The sequence below is a fragment of the Callospermophilus lateralis genome, chromosome 2 (assembly GCF_048772815.1).
Source record: "Callospermophilus lateralis isolate mCalLat2 chromosome 2, mCalLat2.hap1, whole genome shotgun sequence".
In the NCBI taxonomy this organism is placed as follows: Eukaryota; Metazoa; Chordata; class Mammalia; order Rodentia; family Sciuridae; genus Callospermophilus; species Callospermophilus lateralis.
In genome coordinates this window covers 174,203,310-174,220,818 of record NC_135306.1, presented here as the reverse complement: position 1 = coordinate 174,220,818, position 17,509 = coordinate 174,203,310, and positions in this window count along the sequence as shown.

Sequence of the window (17,509 nt, the reverse complement as noted above, 5' to 3'; positions counted from 1 at the left end):
TTAAAAAATAACAACAATGGAAAAGAGATCTTTTGTAATTTTGCCAACATTATATATCTGGTAATTCAAACCCACAGTTTGTCTCTAAAACACTATGACAGGTTAATTCTTACCCATATTTGATTGTGGATGTTAGGCAGAAAAGCTTATTGATATTTTATGTTTGTTTCATGTTTGAACTGAATTTTAGTTATATGACTGATTTTGAACATTACAAATATGATATTGATATACAATCAGCTTATAAATTGACACACATACCATTGTTTATGAACTATTGCAGCTTGTTATTCAGCTAACACCCCAAACTCAATTATTGAAAAAGTAATTTCTTTCAAAAGCACATCTATATGCCTTTCAGTATCTAACACATGACATGGAAACTGTAGGCTTTCAAGAAACTATCTTTGAAATTCAAATGTGAGTTTAAAAGTACATGTTTCTAAAGCTTAGCCACTGTGTAAATGTCCAAAAGTTTATATCCATTTTTTTTGTGTGTGTGTGTGTGTGGATATGAAGGAGTGTTGTGAGTCCAAATAGTCTAGATAGCTCAGCTTATTCACTTGCTCATGGTCAGATGTAAACCAAAATGAACTATGAGATAGATGAATTAAATTATTCACTTTGACCCTCTGCAGAAAAAGTCATGTTCTGATTTTTTTCTTTTGTGCCAAAACCAACTGAATTCATCAAAATTGTGACCCAAAGGGCATGAATTACCTCTTTTGCTTGCTCATCAACAGCCCATATGTTACATAAAACACTCAAATCTATTTCCTCTGGTTACTGGGTATTAAATCAAAAATATGCATTTTTGGAATAGTAATAGTGATGCTTCATAATTTGATGTAATATTTCATAGAAAGATGTCAATAATGCTTAAAAGTACTATTTAAACTTTTAGGGGCTTAGTTTTCTTTTAAAATGTATGTAACCTTGATGATACCTTTATATTATTATCATCAGATAGTAGAGATGACCTAATCATTTTTTAAAAAGTTTTATCTACTTTTTACTAATTTATAAAATAATTGAGAGATCAAAGCTGGACCAAGTATATTATCTCTCTAAATAATTATCCATATGTAGAGTTCAAATACTAAAGATTCACCCAAAGTAAATGTCGACTGAATTCCATAGGCAGAAATAGTTATTTTAAGCTTTAGCTTCCAGTGATACCTTTCCTTTCCTTCTGTGTGGTCATGCTCATCAGGAACTATTTAGGACATTTAAATCTCTCTTAGGCTATGAATTTTTATTGTTATTTTTTGCTCAAATATTACTTGATCATATTGAGTGTACAGGAAATCTTTTACAAGATTATCACTCAACAATGTTCAAGTTTAAAATGTCTTCACATTAACTTACCAAACATAAAAATACCCTTTTTAAAATTAAATTCCAGATTCATAAATAGATGAGATAAAGTATGCTGAGATTATTTAACTTTACTTATGAAAGTCTCCACTGCTCTTTACTAGCTGTTTGGTCTTTGATAATAATCATAACCTTAGTTTGTAAAACTCAGATTCTCATCTCTAAAAGTTGATACAATAATAGAACCTACCTTTTCAAGTTTTAGGGAGGACTGAAAGAAATAGTGTATTAGGAAAACTGCCTGAACTTGCAATTCCTGTTAATTGTTCATTTGTGGACAGAAATAGGACATCATTTTGGCCCTATTTCCTATGCCATGCCATTATTACAATGATGGACACTTCAGACATTGAATAGTAATGCTATTATATGTAAATACATTATAGTTGATGATGTTCATTCAAAACAATAAACTCTGAGAGAAAAACTAGGTTTTAGTTACTTTGGTGCTTTCAGTTTTTATCAGGATACATAAAATGACAACAAGTATGTGAGGAGTAAAATAAAAAAAAAGTTTAATAAAGTAAGAGATAATTTTTTTTTTATTTTTTAATTGATTTTATTTTTTGAATATATGACAGCAAAATGCATTACAATTCTTACTACACATATAGAGCACAATTTTTCATATCTTTATATATAAAGTATGTTCACACCAATTCATGTCTTTATACATGTACTTTATTTTTGCATTACAATTCTTTTATTTTATTTTTATTTTTATTTTTATTTTTTTGGTGTAGATGGATACAACACAATGCCTTTACTTTCATGTGGTGCTAAGGATAAAACCCAGGTCCCACCTGTGCTAGGCGAGCGCTGTACCACTGAGCCACAATCCCAGCCCTACAATTCTTATTACATATATAATGAAAGAGAGATTGGCTCTATGGTGGTCAACTTCTGTGTACATGAGTGGCCACTTCTTTCTCCATGAATTTATACCATTAGTTAAGACATTCTTCAAGTGTCATATTCATTTTAATGATAGCCATGATTTCCACATAAAACTCATGTTCGAACATTTTATCCTTACCCATATGTATAATGTAAATTTCAATATCCGTGAAGATAGGAGATTAAGTTGCACCCTTTAAATTAGATTTGATTTATACTTAAAGAAATTAACTTGGAGTATCCGCCATTCGTTCCAACTTTAGGATATAGCAACATTATAATTTTTAAGACAGAATTTGAAAACATAGAAATAATAAAACAAAATACAAAAAGGTTATGCCCTTTCATAGACAGTGATACACTATTGTATTGAGCTATCTGTACCTGATTAGGTAATTTTTATGCTACACCTATGGCCCATACCTTAATGAAACTACAGCATAGAGTTAGTGAGGTACTTAATATATGTCTCTCTCACCTTGCTTCCCATAGCCTCCCATGGCTAAATATATCATGGGATGTCACTTTTAGATACTGATACCTTTACTTCTTGAATCAAACCTGATAAATATAGACTATATAGCATGAATCTTCCTTCTACCAATAGGGACCATTGCTGCCAAAGACCTGCATAATTGGGAGATTTTTAACCAGAGAGTAAAATTATTTCCCTGACATCTCCTCATAATTTTGATTACTATACGTGGTGTTTTGTAGATCAATATAAAGTTTACTACTGGAATTTGGGATAATTATTTAAAGTATATTTGCTTTCTTGAACACTTGAGAAATATTTTTAATGCTTTTCTGCTCCTTTCCCCTAGGGAATATAAAATATCATTTTGTTCTTATCTCCTACCTCTGCAATAATAAGCTAAAACAACAATGATGTTCACTGACTTTTACCATTTCCTGAGGTCTGTGAAGCTGTCTTCCATCTACCTGATTTAATATTGGTTCTACCAACTTCCCTGCGTAGTTGGTCAAACATACCTGAACGTGCCATCCCACTGGATATTATAGACACGGAGCATCAGCTGGAGTAATTCTACACTATTGTGTCAAGTCTCTTTCTGCTACATTGGTTTTCACTTGTTTTTTCAGCAATCCCATCCACATACTTTACACTAGTAATTACCCCTTAAAGTTTCAAATCATTTTATAATAAAACAAAAAAGTCATATTTATGTTCTTTTTTTAATTATTTGGACCATATTAAAAACTCAGGCCTTCCTCCATTTCTTCACACTTTTAACATTTTTGATAGTTGAAAATGGAGAATGTATTTCAAATTTCAACCTTTAAGTAGATAAAATTACATAGATTGTTACTGTTCATAAACTCCTATTTCTTTTAATTTGTTTAAGATGAATTTAACATTTTAAACACTAGTTTTACAGTAGCAGTAATTTGACTTACATTCCTGAACATAAGATATATGACCACACACAGACATCAAATGTGAATGGCTTCCTTCATATGAGCAGTGTTGTCTGTCATGAAGATTTTTTATTACTATAAAAACAATATAAAATCAAATAATATTTAGTGAATCCTTAGTGTATACCAGGCAAAATGTCACCTACATGAACTTATTTTATCCTATCAAAATTTATATACAGTAGAAAGTATTATTATCTACATTTTCCCATATATAAACTGAAGTACAGTAATATTAAGTAATTTAGAAAGATCACACAGCTGGTCATTATTTAGTGACAGAAAAATTGAAATTTATCAGCATTTATTACATACAAAATTATAAAAAATTTACATATATATATATGTGTGTGTGTGTGTCTTATAATTAATTTATAAATGTCCCTATTTCTGAAAAAAATTCCAAATATTTTCTTTTTAACAAAAATAGAAGTCACACTCTAGATACAAGTCTGACTTCTGTTCCTATTAAATGAGCTTTTTAAAGTAATAAACCCCAACCAAGCACAATGGCACATGCCTATAATCCCAGCAACTTGGGAGGCTGGAGCAGGAGGATCACAAGTTCAAAGACAACCTCAGTAATTTAGAAAGGCCCTAAGCAACTCATTGAGATCCTGTCTCTAAATAAAATATAAAAAATGACTGTGGATGTGTCTCAGAGGTTAAGTGCCCCTGTGTTCATATTCTATTCCTGGTATCAAATAAATAAATAAACAACCACTGTTTATTCATCTGTTAAGTCCTCTTCCTTCCTTATTGATCTCCTTTAATCAAATGTTTACATAGTGCCTTAAACACACATTGTGGTGATCAATAATTATTTGCTAAATGATTAATCACTACATTATTGAACTTACAGTTTTTGTCAGGCAAATGTTTGCTAACAGTATGGGTTTTCTAAGGTAATTTTTGAGGTTTCCTGCGGATACTATCAGAGGCAGAAATAAGAGCAGAATAGCACCTGGATCTGGCCCTCTGTGACATGGTTTACATTTTTAAACAAGCCTTCAAAGTTTTTTTTTTTCTTCTAGAAATGTGTTTTTCTACAATATTATTCAAAGCCTCATTGCTTCTTTGAGTATCTACAGATTCCAGCTGTGCAAACCAGCATCTGTGCACTGCAGCTATCCCATCAGCAAATTTCCAGGAACTTTTAAGAATCCAATGCATTTTTGATGACTTGTGTATATTTATGTATAAATGAATAAATAATCTCAAAATGGCAGTATTTTCACAGTAACCTGAATAGGCTGTGTACAAAAAGAAGGACATAAAGAAAAACTTTTATTTTTCAGGGAAATTAACAAACTTTTCAATACGTCTACTTTTGTCTCATACTACCTAGGCAAATTTCTGAGCTCTGTGTAAAACACATTTGTTATCAATGTCTACATCTATTTGCAATTGTGCAATCAAGGAGATTACTCACATCCCAAGTGTAGTTAATTTTTTTTTCTTCCAGAATTCAGCTAACCCTATTTTCAGACACTACACTGTAGATGCTAAATAGGAATTTAAGATTGAGAACTTCTGGGTTCTTTATTTCAACAATCATTCTTTACTACAGAATTGTGCACCTTTTTATGTCATTCTTGTTAAAAATCTGCCTTTATATTATCATGTATCAAAAGATATGCCAAAGTATAGGCAAATATGACATGTAGAATCTGGTATTACTATACATATCAGTGTTACTTCAAAATTTAATTAATAATAGGCATTATATTAAAAATTCTCATTCCCCCTCATGTAAATAAATTCTTGGGAAATTTTTGAACTGAGCAATCTATTTTTGAAGCTTTCTATGTCACCATGATATATAATGAGGGACTGTCAAGCAGATAATTTTTCTTAAGATCTTTTATTTTTAATGCCCCCTGAAATTATTTTTGTGCTTTGGCTTTAAAGTTTACACTTCCTAAAATATAAATCATATGTGTTATATTTGAAATAAAATCTTCACTTTTGAATATATTATCCTTAGATTTATTTTCAAAATATTAGTACCATCTACATAAAGACTTTTAAATATATTTCTGAAATATTATTTGTATAGTTTAACAATAACATGAGAAACTTTTCAAATTAGTAAAAATAAAATAATTAAACAGAACATTAGATTGTGAGTTTCTAAGTCATAACTATTATTTTCTACTTAGTTGGATGACCTTCTACAACCTTTTTCATGTCTCTGAGAATTTATTGCCTTTTACAAAAGTTTCATAACAATACTATCTCTCAATAATGAATACAGTTTGAAAAATATCTTATAGATAAGAGTTGAAAGAACAACATGCTAATATTTGTATAGTGGTGAGTAAAATATCATATGCATCTATTGTATACTTGTTAAATTACATATATGTGTAGTCATGAAGACATATAAATAATATATTTCATATTTTATGTAGTACTTTATAAATACACAGGCATATATATTATCCATATAGACATACATAATATGAAAGCATTCACATAATTGCATTTAGTTTAGACTAGGAAGCTGAAAGTTACCAAGAAACATTGTTCTCCTGATGGAACAATATTGCAATTAGCTGTGGTTTTTTTGTTTCTCCCAAAACAACAGAAAAGTGAATAAAGTTAAAGTGTGAAAGAGATTTCAATATTAGGTACTTAGACATATGCTTCAAATTTTCTATCTTAGTTATTTTGTAATATAAATTATTATAAATTGTTGTCACACTGCTGTGCCATAGATCTCAAACCTAATTCCTCTTGTCTATCTGGAACTTTGTACCCTTTGTTCAACAATTTCCTCACCCTTCCACTCCTTGACTCTCACTTCAGCCTTTGATAACCATCATTCTACTCTCTGGCTATGAGTTCAATCATTTGTTATTTATATTATTATTACTATTGTTTACAGATTTCAGATATAAAAAAAATATCACAAGTTATTCGCCTGGCTTATTCCACTTAATGTCGTGTCCTTCAAGTTCATCCACATTATTGCAAATAACAATTTTCTTCTCCTCTAAATCTGAATAGTATTTTATTTTATACATATATCACAGTTCTTAGCTCTATTCACCTGTTAATGGACTCTTTCTTTGGTTAACTACATGTTCTCACTATTAGGAATGTAGATATCCTTTCAACATTTAGTTTCCTTAGAATATATGTCCTGTAGTGGAATTGATGGATCATATGGTGTTTTTATTTTAGCTTTTTAAGTTGCTGCCATCTGTTTTCTATGTTGGTTGTACTAAAGTTCATTAGTACATTTTACAATATAAATTTATGTATATGTGTATATATATATATATATATATATATATATATATAGTATAATATAATGTACATTTCACCAAAATTATGAACCTTTTTTCTTTTTCTTCTTTCAGAATTTTATCTTTTGATTTTGGTGGGAAAAGAGATAGAAAATCAAGAAGTGATCATTGGAGTGACTACTATTATGCACTTATAATTTAAGGCAATTCATTAACTGCTGAGATCCAATATTCTAGTCTTTAATTGAGGTAACATTATGAGTTGTTTTGAAGCAATGTATGGCAGTGCACACACAATTCAGCCACATTTTCTTGCACATTACAAGAATACTTCAGTACTAATTAAGCTTACCATGCCTTTGATTCCCCCACCCCCGAAAAGAAAATTCCATTTGTATTAGTTCACAGTATTAAATTGGCAAAAATCCTTTCCCTCCAAGCAAACCACATTTTCTACAAATTATAGCAATATTTTCTGCCTCTTCCAGTGCTGTTTGCAGTAAAGCTTCATTCTACATATTAGTCACGCATATATTCATATGTAAGATTTTAAAAACCTTTAAATTATTTAAAGAATCTTGAAATTACAAACAATAATTTAGTTACAATCTCTGCATTTAGCAGTCATTTCTCAGGCTCATTTTTGTATAAACAAGGATTTATTTCACGTTGAAGTAGTAAACAATGTCTATTAATTATGTAGAAGTTATTAATTTGATTTTAAATACAAACATTCCTCTTCAATATGCCTTTGAAGTATTAGTACACTATTTCTCTTGGTAGTATGGAGTCATTCTCTCTCACAAAACATACTGTGTAATATTACTTACATTAATCTTTCTCATAATTTATTGCCACTTTAAGGCACTTTAAAAATGGTAACAAACCATCTATGAAGGTTTATTTTTTTAGTCATTACTTTTATATTAAATGAAAATTCAATAGAAATGCTTGAAAATGTTTTTATATAGCAACTGTGAATAATTTTTGTGACTGTGGTGAGAACTTAAAAGTGCTAATTAGATACTAGCTTTTTAATTCAGTGCCTAGATGATGTCATTTAATTTCTTCTGCCTATACACCTGTAAGGTCCATAGCTCATCTCTGCTATGGCAGCAGAGTGTTTCAGGGCACATCTAGTGCCAGCTGGCTGGATAGGTGCTCCTCCTTTTCACATGGTACCTCCTGTGCTCAGCAAAAAAATAAAATGAAATAAAATAAAATAATACCTTCCCCCTTTCAAGACTTTTCCCAAGGGTGACTCACTGGACAAGCAGTTCCCTCTCTATTCTTGGATCCAGGAGAGTTACCACAGGGGGAAGGAAGCATTGATAAGTTAGGCTATAGAAACAGTTACATCATTAGTTTATTTTCTTAGTTTTGCTCTTTGTATGATGATCATCTCTAGGAGCAGCTGTCCTGGTGTACATGCAAGAAGGCAGTACCCATGGATAACACTAGTCTGCCTAATTTGCAATAAGAAAGACAGGGGTGATGTCCTTCAGGTATTGTTTATCTGTACACTCTTGACTGGATCAACTCTTATTGTCCCTCTAAATTGATGCAGTTCATGGGAAAGAAAAGGATCATTTTAGTGACATGGTTTTATACTGTTCTCCCTCTTTTAGAGGAAAACGCAAAGCCAAATATGTCAACAACTTTATGTAACAAAGACTTCCACAATTGAAACTATCTACACACATATGCTACTTTCCATTCTTATCAACCTCATGCATTCTCCTCCCATCCAGTGTCATCAAAGACCAATTACTATTATTTAAATGCTCTTTTTTTTCTCATGTTGAAGTCTCATGATATATCTAGTTTCTAGATTCACTTACTTTATCACATCTCTTAATATTATTCAAAGAATAATAATGCTCCAATTTAAACCAAAAGTTAGTATTATTTATTTAACCAATTTTGAAAATTAAAAAAACTGTCAATCTTATTACAGAATGAAGAACATGTTAAAAAAATAAACAAACAACAACAATAACAACAATACAAGAGCTTCTATAATGCTATGTTTGTAGAAATAAGACCTTTTTGTATATACATAGGTAGTCACTCTACAAATCCATAGTTTGTCTTACTTTCACATATGGGGAATTTCTTTGCAGGCCATTTTTGTATCTATAAATGTTTAATTATCTAATACACTTTTTTTTGCATTTCATAATTTAAGTATATATTCAACTTTGAAACAATGACAACAACAACAAAAAACTGTCAAAAACTTTACCACAAGCACATCAGATAGAGTACTAATCTCTAGGATATATAAAGCACTCAAAAAGTTTAACACCAAAAATAAAAATCAATAAATGAGCCAAGGAACTGAACAGAAATTTCTCAGAAGAGGGTATACAATCAATCAATAAACATATGAAAAAATGTTCAACATCTCCAGCAATCAGAGAAATGCAAATCAAAACTATTCTAAGATATCATCTCACTCCAGTCGGAATGGAAGCTATTGTGAAGACAAACAACAATAAGTGTTGGCGAGGATGTGAGGGAAAAGACATACTCATAGTTTGCTGGTGGGACTGCAAACAGGCGCAACCAATCTGGAAAGCAGTATGGAGATTTCTTGGAAAACTTGGAATGGAAACACCATTTGACCCAGCTATTTCACTCCTTGGTTTATGTCCAAAGGACTTAAAGACAGCATACTACAGGGACATGACCATATCAATGTATACAGCAGCACAATTCACAATAGCTAAATTGTGGAACCAAACCAGATGCCCTTCAGTAAATTAATGGATAGGGAAATTTTGGTATACATACACAATACAACATTACTCAGCATTAAAAGAGAATAAAATCATGGCATTTTCAGGTAAATGGATGGAGTTGGAGAGTATAAAGCCAATCGCCCCCAAACCAAAGGCTGAATGCTTTCTTTGATATGAGGATGCTGACTCATAATGATGATGGGGGGAGCATGGGAGGAATAGATGAACTTTATATAGGGCAAAGGGGAGGGAGGGGAGAGGAGGGGGCAAGGGGGTAGGAATGATGATGGAATGAGTTAGCATCATTACCCTAAGTACACATATAAAGACACAAATGGTGTGAAAATACTTTGTGTACAACCATGACTTGAAAAATTGTGCTCTATATGTGTAATATGAAGTAAATTGCATTCTGACATTGATGATAACAAATTAGAATAAATAAATAATTTAATTAAAAATTTTGTTAACCACTTAAAAAACATATTATTTCACACTTGCTGAAGTTAGCTATGAATTCATTCCCACTCGCATAACACACTGTTCACTGTGACACAATATCTCAGTTTTTTAATTCATATGTTTACTACATATTTATGTGCATCAATAATATTTTTGGCTTTGCTTATGTGAGCTTATTTTAATGAAATATTTGTATATAAGTTCATGCAAGTGATTTTTCCTTCACTCAATATTGTATTTTAAACTCTTACAAATATCATTTCATATGTTTATAGGATGATTGATTTTCACTGCTATATGTAAAATATGTAAATATAATATGATTTATTTCCCCATTCTGACATTGAAGGAAATTAGTTAATTTTCGTTTTTGCTTTTATAGGCAATGCTGCTATGAAAAATTATGTATGTACCTGAATCAAAAACATAATAATTTTATTAGAGCAGTTTTCTCACTAACACAATAATATAGATAAGTAGTTATTTAAACTTCACCTGTCTAGTGTTAAAAATAATAAAGGAGATACAATTAACTTTAATAAATTTATCTTATTACCTATGTCTCAATTATTTTATGTTCACAAATTGCATTGGGTTGCATGAGAATTCCCCTCAGCTTCACTAAACTTTATACAGGCTTCTTCCTAACTGGAGCACCCAGACCCATTTTTTCATACCATTCTATGCAGAAAACATTCATTTTTAATTAGCCTTTCCCACTCTTTTGAAACGTAAATATTTGTTCTGACTCCTGCAGATTTTACAACCCTCCAAAATAGCTTTCATAGATAGCGTCTAACAGGGTCTATAGTACTTTATATTTATTTTGTCATTTCCTAAGAAAAACCATGACATATAATTGTTTTTGACCTCATATAATTAGGGTAGGAAATTCAGACTCTGAGTTGACACTAATTATCTGAGATTTTGTTCCTTTGTTAAGCTGAAATAGGACTCAGGTTTCTCTTACACCAAAGTCCAGTTTCCTTCCTCCAAGTTAGATCTCAGTCTGAAATTAATTTACAGATTAAAAAGGATTGTTTTCAAATAATGCCAAGCCATTTTCAAAAAAGGTGAATATGAGGGTTATAGTGTTATATACAACAATTCTTCAGTCAAACTTCTTGGAATTAAACCACAATATTTCACTTTTAATTGCTCACATTGGCGTTTTATTATTATTAGAATTAATTCATGCACTGATTTCTCCTGGAGCAAAGCTGAGGGAGATAACTTCAGATTTAGCATATTCACTGGTAGGTTAATGGTCTTGGCTGTTTAATAGATTATCTCTGGAAAAAGTTCTCAGCAAACTTTTGGAGGAAGGAAATTTGCATTTTATCTTTCCTTCTGTTTTTTTGTGCACCCCCCAAATTCATTCATATCCTCTTATTATCCTTGCCTTGAAGTAACAAGCAATCTTCATCATTCCATGAACAAAACTCTGTAAACAAAGAATCTTATAATATGGCTATATCACATGACCTTGACTTGAAACCAAAAAACTGGGATCTGTTCCAAAATTACACTTTTTTCTCTTGAGAAAATTAGGTATGTTTATGTAAGTGGAAAAATAAATAGTAGTCAAATACATGCTAATCAAAACTACATATATAAATATATTAGCCTGTATTTTTTTAATGGGTCAACCATCCATTGCTCCTGGTTAGACTGCTATTATTCTTTGAGCCTTTCCGTTGAGTCAGCTGTCCGTCCTGTTGCTTGCCAGTGTAAACTTCTATCCCAACAATGGCACTTTTTTGTTTTGTATTACAAGTTTCCCCCATGCTTCTCTGATAATAAAGAGCAAACACTGACTTTGACCAGCTTAAAAATAGTATGTGCTAGAACATCAGAAACTTGAAGTCTGAAAGAGACTGTCTGAAAAAAGTTGGTGAAGGACTAATAGAGAGCAATTCTACAAGGCCAGCAAGTACAAGCCTTGTTTTTACAGCAGAGCCCAACTTGGATGAATGTATCCAGTCCTTTATAAGACATCGTCCATCCAGTTCAAAATGCAAGTTCCAGGGAGTCACCTCCCCACTTCCAGAATAGGGTTGAGCACATGATACAACCAAGTATGTGTAGGATGCTTCATTCCTTATCCCACAGGGAACAGGCCAGTCTCCAGGAGGATGTCAATAACTCTTCTGGAGCAGGCAGTGGCAGCAGGGAAGGGATGTCCATTTGCAGCTTTTGTGAGCTCCTGGAGCTCAATAATCATATTTGTCTACATTTACCTTTGATCCCAAGTTTCTAGCACAAAGTTGTCACAGAGTGGAGGATTAATACCCATTAGTCAATTCATTATACAGGACTAAGTAAAATTGAAACATTTTGATAATGTAAACACAAAACATGCATTTCTTCAATAATTACTTTTATTCTGCTATGTTTTCTATAAATGATCCAAAGAGAAAAAAAAGAATAAAACAACAGTTTATCAAGAGTGTTAGGCTCAGCATATGTAGTATGTTGAGCTGGTACAATAGTGAAAAAAGTAAGTATCTTTCTTATAGGAACTTCTAGACTATCTGGGAAGTTAGCGTATAGACCACTGACTACAATGGTATTATTTATAATAATGAATGATACCAGGATTGCTCTCCAATCAGACTGAAACCCAATATGAAAACCAAGTAAACCTTTTATCATAGGGAAATGATTTTATAATTTTTAAATTGAACTCAACAGAGTATTATATAGGTATTAAGTAAGTATAAATATGAAACCTATATGGAGACCTGAAAAACATTTTTATAAATGCAAAGTGATATGTGTTGCATTTAATTTTGACTATGAAACTATGAATTTATATGACGGTGAAAGACTTGGGGCGATACAGAAAACCATTATTGTCTGAAACAGATGAATGCATTTTTCAGTTTCCTATACTGCTGTTATAATGTAATTGTACAGAAATAAAATTTTTAAAAAATGGGAGTTTTTATTTATTTTTCTCATTATTCAGCAACAACAAGTTCTATAGAATTGCCTCCTTACTTGGTCATGGTGCTCGATTCTATTCTCCTTAACACATAGCTCTTGTTTCTACTGTGAATACCTAGGGAAATTGTCTTTCTGTGTTAGTCTTTATTTATTCCCCATGAATTCCTTTTGGCTTTGTTCCCCAGAAAGCACCTGTACTTTGGGGGTTATAGGAAGAAATATGCTGTTAGTTTAATAGATTTTGGTTGAAATAGATAGTTGCTTTTGAACCTTGCTAAAGTATGTTTTATCGTTTCACTTTTATTGCTCTCTAGGGATGGGTCTCTAGGTAGGCAAGTACTTTAAATCCTTTTTATCCAAACTGATAAACTTCCTCACTCAAATTGTCTTCCTCCTATATATTTTATTCCTGTGGAATTTCCAAAAGATTCAGGTTCCAACAATAATTCAAGATCAGTGAACAATTTCTATAGATTTTAATATGGTCATTGTAGACAGATTGGCTCAGCCTTTTATTATCACCTACCTGGCCATTTTTTTTAAACAATGCCTTTAGTTCACTTATTAATTTTTATGCGGTGCTGAGAATCGAACCCAGGGTCTCACATGTGTGAGGCGAGCACTCTACCTCTAAGCCACAACCCCAGCCCCAACCTGGCTATTTTTATACTGCCTTGCTGCTATTCTCAGTATATTTATTTTCTGTTTTGATTTTGTCTCCATACTGTTACTACAGCATTCTGACAGAGGCCAAATATCACTACACATCTGTGATTAAGCTTCTAAATGATTCTGTTGCACTACTCAACTCAGGTACAAATCATATCTCGAAAGCCTACATGCAGTTAGTATTATCATCTGCAATTACCCCACCTCTGCCCTATAACCTGAGTAGAAGAAACAAATTCAAGCTCATTTTCTTCTACTATATTCTCATAATAAATTATGCTTCTGGGATCCCAAAATGTGTGTGGGATCTCCTCTTACCTTCAAGCAAGCAAGCAGTTCTCCAGTAGATACAGCTGTGTCCTCCAAATGAAATTAATCCTGACACTATCTCAAGACAGCATCAGATCCTACTGGTTGGAAGTTCCATCCCTCAAGATGGCCCCATTTTTTAGATACCAGTTACAATCTAGGCCTCTGGAATTATTGACTGATGAATGAGAAGTTGAGGTTCCTTCTCCCACCCCTATCACCAAGTTCAGTTGAATTATTAGAATGCAGGGGGACACTTCTGTTTGCCAGTTTATTGAAAGGACATTAGAAAGGGTGATGTTGAATACCAGATGATGGGATGGATGGGGCAAGTTATAGGATAAGGGGATAGAGCTGCTTGCTCCATCCTGAATGCTGCTCTCCAGGCACTTCCTCCTACTTGGCTACCTTGAAGCTCTCTGAGCCTGTCCTTTTCAGTTTTTAAGAAGGCTTCTTTAGAAAGGCATACTTCGCAAAATCATCAATCAATGGTGACTAGTTTAACTCTCTCCTCTCTCCAGAGTTAGGGGTGGGACTGAAATTTTGCCTTGGTTTTTCAGATGAAGTTATTTAAGGGCTGTCAGATGTCAACCAACTCACTAGCATGTATAAAATACACTATCACTTTGAATATTTCAAAGTTTTGAAGGATTATATGCCAGTAAATAGAGACGGAGATAAATGTGTATTCACAATGTCATACTCACCAAACTGGCTGACTTTCTGCTCCTGCATCACATCCATGATTCCTCCTAACTCCAAGTCTTTTGACCATAATTTTTCCTTTTGGAATGTTTTCCTTCATTCTTGCCTAATCATTCAAATTTAAACCTGTCTTTAAGAAATTATTTATAATAATTATATCCAAATAGATTTATTCATCTTCCTTGCAATCTGAATATATCTCTGTAGAGGCTCCCTTTTATAGAACCAAATATGAATTATTCTAATCTAAGTAGTGGTTAGACTATGCATATTATGAGCACAAGTACCTCTGAATACAAGTACAAAAACTTTGTCATCCAGCCATCCATGCACAACATTTATCACAGAGCCTGGTTTTGTGGTTGTTGTTTGGTTCTTTTTGTCTTGAACTTTAAATTATTTAATATAATGTATACGGTCAGATAATATAAATTTTTATTTCTAGTTAATTAATTTTTATTTACAGTTTATTGTTTTCTTAACACAAAGAAATAAAATTCAGGAGAAAACTATGGTCAAATTCAACTTTAAAGAACATTTCAAAATGTAGTCAGGTCTTACATGACCTGGGTTATGTAGAGGTGAGATTGCTGCATGGAGAGGTGAACTTGAACTGGACACAAGAAAAATGACTCAGAAATGTTAACCATTGATCTGTGTGGAGACCTAGGGAGCCATTAACCTCTTTTATTGCAGGTTGCTACTAAGCAACTGTGACAAATGACCAACCAATTTTATACCTACAAACATGTCTAGTATCCAATTGTGGAAAGTCTAGTGAAGTACCCTTTAGTGCTCAGATAGCTTGTTTGCACAAATCACCTTTCTTTTCATGTAACTTGTGGAATTTCTTTTGCCCACAACTTTCTTTCCTGTTAAAAGTCAGTTGTATTCTGAGGGTCTTGAGAACACTCACAGATAATTGACTGATTTGTGCTTTCTGGAATGGAAATCCTCAGATCCTTTTGATCCTAGAGTTTCTGAGTTTGAAATTGATGAATCAAAAAAGCCATGAAGGAGGAATCAGAAGATAGGGTTCCTACATTAGGATGGAAAGGGTAGAAAGATGAATGATTTAGAAAAAATAGTAAGTGCCTTCCTGGACTCAAGGCAAACTTGAATATGTTTAGAGAAGGAGTCAGACCTCTTAATGTGTGTGGGTAACAATGAAAAGACACATAATTCCACTTTTTTGAAGAACAGAGAATTTAAACAAAAATTCTCGTTTTGGGGTTTGTACCACAAAACAAAGAAACTAAAACAAACAAAAAGAAAACCTTTATCTTTGATGAATACAGTAATTTTCTTGGAAAACCATCCAAAGGTGTATCCTCAGTAAAAACTATTAAGAATTATTTTATTTGTTTTCAGAAGTAAGGGTTTTATAGTGGACAACATTCAAAGTTTCTGATAAATACAAATGTATACATTAGTTTCATCATTGTAATGTTACAATTGTATCATGTTTTATATTAACTATGAATAGAATTGCTAAATCTACACATATATTTTTGTATTTTATTTTAAAAATGATTTTATTTAGTGCATTATAGTTATGCATAATTTTTGGATTCATTTTAACATAATCATCCACGCATGGAATATAATTTGCTCTATTCCTGTATTTCCTCTTTCCTTCTCCTCCACCTTCTCCTATTTGAACTTTTATTTTTTTCCTGTCTTTTTTAAGTCTCAAAAAAGTGTGCCCTGAAAATACTAACAAATCTCAAGTTGAGTTAATAAAAAAAAGAAAATCCAAGTACCAATGAATGCAAGTCTCAAAATATAAGATACATTTTACAGTGTTTAATGGCACCCTTTGTGAAGCATTAAAAATGGTTCATTTAACCAGGAAAGTAACTATTTTAATATAAGATTCATTCTCTAAACATTTTGTCTTTAAGGGTAAGAAAGTATTTATTTTTTGGATATGAATAAGGCAGGTTCCCCCTTAGGAGCTCTAATCAAGCTCTCAGGACTTTGTGAACCTGACTAATTAGAGAGATGAATTGGGTGACCAGTAGGCCCAGCAGTCTACCTGTTCCCACAACCAAAGCACAGAGAGCTGAGAAAATATTTTTTTAAAAATGGGATTTGATTCTATATTGCTATAACAATTAAATATAACCAGCATTATAGATATGCCATATTAAAAGAGAAAAGAACTTTGCTTTGAATTTAAAAACAGGAGTTTTTAAAGATTAAAACATTATTTTGAGCAATTTAAGACATGCTCTGAAGTTTTTATCAAGGACATTGTTAGACTCCATTAGCTGTTTCTTGCTTAGAAATTTGAAAAGACCTTGAGGTCTTCAATGGAGGTGACAAATTTGGAGAGAAACTCAAGACATTTGCTGTTTGAAAAGAAATCACTCTGCAGTTAAAGGGAAAAAGTCAAGACACAAAAACAATAATATCTTCCTTGCAAGTGATGGGCCCTAGGTTCAATCCCTAGCACCACAACTAATAATAATAATAAAACACCATCAATTGAATAATTTCAGACTTTCTTGTGCTGGCTGTCAAAAAAATCTATAAAATGTATGAAGTAAAATAAACTACTCAGTTATACTGTACTATTTTTCTTTTTAGATATTTAAACACATATACAGATAATGTAAAGAGAAGCATAATACAGTCTATAAGAAATGAAAATAAATGTTTCAGTTTCAAGGGAAGGTAGATTTATTTATTTGTTTATTT